Here is a 4,299-nt window from a genome sequence, read left to right as displayed (position 1 = left end):
TTTATAATTAAAATCACTCGAAAAAAAAATAATGTTGATATTCATATATCAATATTGGCATTGGCATTTTTCCTTTAATCCTACTTATTACCGTATTAATTATCTTTTGCTCTATTTTTTAAACTAAATACGTATATTAAATTACATGTATTGTAATTTATATAGGTGTATAATTTTGGGAATTAATTAGGACAAAGAAGCATATTTTAATTAATTGATAGAAGTAAAAAGGGATTAGGAATTAATTCATCTACCCATAATATTGGGCCAATACCCTTTTCCTCATAAACCGAATCTGTGGCCCAAAAACACCCAACCCAAAACCCCATCGACCCGGCCCAAATCCATCTAAACTAAAGACCCCCCACCCCCTAAGTCTTCTAATCAGTAATAATGGACTAACCAAACCAACTCTTTTCTCTCCCAAGAGAAAACCTAACGACACCATCCAAGCGTAACCCTAACGTCACCTCGCCGCCGCCACCCTTTACCCATCGGACCATCAGTTAAAGCTGATTTTGACGTAACTGACGCCGCCTCCCATCAACCCTATCCCTTTCTCCCCTTTTCTTCAAGTAACAGAGCTTCAAACAGCTCGTCCAAGTCAAATCAACCCCCTAATCAAGAAGCACGCAAGGATCTTTGGGTTTCTAAGCTGATCTTCTAACAATCCATAAGATAAAGGCTCGTTTCAATCCGTTGGAGCCTAAAACCATGAAGAAACCACTAGATTCGGACCTTTAGCCTTCAAATCGCTCCGAAAAGGGGAAAATCTGTCACTTTTTTGTTCATCATTTAATTTTTTTTTTTGAAATTTTAGAATTCTCCCTCCTTTTTATTCAAAATTCAAGGGCAAAATCCCCTGGAAGAAGCTGTGGAAACCCCCTCAGCGTTTGCCTATAAATACGGCCTTCATGGGTTGTTTTAGATAGGTTTTGAGAAGGCTGGAAATTCCCTTTGAGATAGGCTCAGAATTTAAGAGAAAACTTTATTTACTCTAAAAAGTTGAATTGGAAAATACCTTTCGTTTTCATAAGTCTTCATAACTAAAAATCCATAGTTCTTTCTAAGTTCTCAGAAAATCCTCTTTTTAACTCTATGTTCTTTTTGGCTGTATAATTTTGGTTGCTCTCGGCTAAGCAAAAAAACTACTTCTAGCGGATTCGGAGACTCGACGATGACAATAGCCTCAGTTCGCTGTCCCGGAGAAGGCAATCACATTCGTCTTCTCTTCATCTTTAATTTTGTAGAAATCGAAATGTAGTCGTGTTGTTGTTTTGTTGTTCTCAGCATTCTTTGGAGTTCGCTTGTTTGAATCTGCCCATACTTTATTTGTTATAAATAAACATGAGATAGTCATGGCAATCTATTAGCGTTTAAAGAAAATGATCATTGAACTTGCTGAATACATGAAAAGTAGTGTCGCTTGTCTAAATATCTGTTGTGGCATCCCTTAAGGGACTGTTTTATCATGTAAAATCAAGCATGTAAAATGGCTAAAATAAATCATAACATCAAAACAAATGTCCTGATTTGTTGGTAGTTAATTCTAGTCTATACACATAGGTTCGAATAATCATTTTGTTTTCGTTAGTTTGAATCTGTCTACATCCCACAATCTTCTTTTTACCATTAAGGTTGTAGATATAGATGGCTTGAATCATGTTTTATCCTTCATTCATGTCTTCAAAACCAGTTCTAGTATGGATCAATATTAAGATGTTTGTGTCAAATAGTTGTTTTCTACTTTCATTTGGACATGAGCATGAAACATTATTTGTTTGAAGGCATTGAAAGGTTAGCATTGTCCCTGTTTTAGTAATAAAATGGTTGATAACACAGCCGCTGCTAATACGATTTCCTAAAGCTCTACTATAAAATTCATTTAGACCTTATGACTAAAAATATCATGCCGTGACTCTGTCTAGAAACCTATATGTGAATATATGATGCCTTATAACTGAAAAGAAAAGGTTATTAAGTTCGATCAAATAAAAGGGTGATGTTTTGTTCGAGAGAAAAAGTTATTATTTTTAAGGAAAATTTACTGTTTTGATATAAAAAGAAAGCTACTGTTTTTTTTTTTTAACTAAAAAGCTACTGTTTTTAACTAGAAAGGCTACTGTTTTCCGGTTAAAAAGTTACTATTTTGGTTGGAACCAAGTAAACAGGACATTCATGCTCATGGTGATTTACTAATAATATGCAGCTATGGTTGTTATTTCCCGCTTGAGCAGATGCTTAATTAGTATTTAGAGAGCAACTGGCTTTATAAACTATGTGAAATAATGGAGTTGAGTTTGTTCAATTGAAAATAATAGCTTTAACTTGTTCTGGGAGGATGGTGGATGTATAAATTCTTTATCTAAGCATGATTGATGAGTTAGAGTCCTGGGACCCTTTTATTTTTTTTGTCGTCCAATGTCTTTAGTTGAGGTACATCATTAGGATTTGATTTAAGTCCATAGAACTAATTTCTCAAGAGTTGTGGTTATAAGGTCTCCAAAAAAAAAAAAAATGTGAACCTGTGGGAACAATCAAATGGCCTATTTATAATTCTCCGCCTTGAGTCTTTTATAAGCCATGATTGCATCATGTTAGACTTAAGACCCTAACATGTTTGAGTTGGATTGTCGCCTTAAAAATGGGTGCATAAAACCATTTGAATCATGTTCCTCTTTCTCTCGCTAAACCGGTCGAGTTATGGTATCATTGTAGAACTAGTCTTGGGTACTTTTTCTTCCAAATCTCGAACGAAATGACCAGGTATTAAAACAAGACTAGTTGTTCACGCGTTGAGTATTTCTTAAAAGGAGTAGTAGTTTGCTGTGCTACTTTGGAGGTTGTTGTGTGCGTGAAAATATGCTAATAAGGTTCTCTGCCCAACTTGCTTTTGTTTTGGCAAATACATACTTATAATTTTTGGGTTTTAGAACTTGGAGCCACAAATGCTTTAAGAACTTGAAAGGATCTCTTTTCCTTTTGTGAAGGTGTTTCTTTTTGTACTGGTTTGCTAATGGGATGATAAGTGTGTTGGCTTTTCTGATCACTCATATAGCATCATGGAAGTGTTAGAGATTTGGGAAGCCGAACATAATTTATTTTGAACCTATTTTGAAGTACCATACCCTAGCATAACAATTAACTCTCATTTATTCACTAAATTGTTTGGTTTGGTTAGAATTGTTTGAACTCATTTGGTTGCCTATAATGGTTCTGTAAGTAAGAGACATGCTACACATAAAGGTGTGAAAATTGTTCAACTTTTAAATACTGTAGAGCTTAGGTTCGGCGCATAATGCGCATAAGTTAGATCATGGTGTGTTTGCTTTATTTTGAGACGTTTACTTAAGTCGGGTTGATCTCTTTCCAAAGTTGGCTGAATATTTGGTGCTAAATCTAGTAAATTATTTGTTCTTGATGGCATGTTTTACTCATTAGATTTTGGCATTATTAAGATCAATTAAGGGTATCACTAATCCTTACCTTTATCCTATTTTTTTTTATGAGGAACCTTAGGGAGCAGTAGGAGTTATGGCAACTCCGATTCTCGCCTATATCGAGAGCAAGAGAAGAGATTTATTTGCTCGTGTCTCGCTGTCCCCTACTTTCGCATCAAGAGTCTCCGTCCTCCTTCGTCTCTTCAAATTTTTACACCTTTGTATTGGCTTAATTACATGTTTGTATTCTTGACTAACATTCTTTGGTATGTTTGTAGTGTATTTGTTTTCTGTTTGTGGGTGAACTAGTATGATAGTGAGTTTAAACGTTAGCTCCTTTTCCCCTTTTCGGGTATTAGTCTTGACTTAGCTAGTACTTAGAATAGTGATCGTCAATTGCTCTTTTTGCTTTTGTTTATGCACCTCGCAGGTTATAAACATTTTTTTAACTAAGGATTAAAAACTTAAAGACTTCTTTTTATTAAAAATTTAGTTTACCCCCAATAGATTATTTTAGAATATTACTTAGCAGAGAAGAGATTTCCAAATGAGGAATGTCATGTTTCGAGAGAAACAAAGGAGTAGATTTTTTTATATATATAAGAAAAATGCTGATTTTTAGATCCCCAAAACACAGGGTTTAAAAGGTAAAAAATGCCTAATTATTTATATCTCAAGTGCAGGAAGTTTTAGAGTTAAAACACACGCCTTTTAGGAGCTAAAACTCATTCTCTTATAAAACTTAGCTCAATTGCACCGGCTCAAATGATTTTCAAAACATAAGGTCGAATTATTTTCTTTAGAAATACTAATTTTGAGCAGCTCGATCTGCAAGTTTAATAAAAGAACTCTATAGAGG

At 34.5% G+C, this 4,299-nt stretch overlaps 1 long non-coding RNA gene across 1 annotated transcript; it reads left to right on the top strand.

Annotated features, from left to right (window-relative positions):
- The first annotated feature begins 380 nt into the window (after positions 1-380).
- On the top strand, positions 381-3,123 carry LOC132053473 (uncharacterized). The gene is made up of 2 exons (XR_009414124.1): positions 381-688; positions 1,141-3,123. It is a non-coding gene; the product is annotated as an uncharacterized LOC132053473 (long non-coding RNA).
- The last annotated feature ends 1,176 nt before the right edge of the window (positions 3,124-4,299 follow it).

Source organism: Lycium ferocissimum, chromosome 1, assembly GCF_029784015.1.
Source record: "Lycium ferocissimum isolate CSIRO_LF1 chromosome 1, AGI_CSIRO_Lferr_CH_V1, whole genome shotgun sequence".
Taxonomy (NCBI): domain Eukaryota; kingdom Viridiplantae; phylum Streptophyta; class Magnoliopsida; order Solanales; family Solanaceae; genus Lycium; species Lycium ferocissimum.
This window is presented reverse-complemented; position numbering and strand designations above follow the sequence as displayed.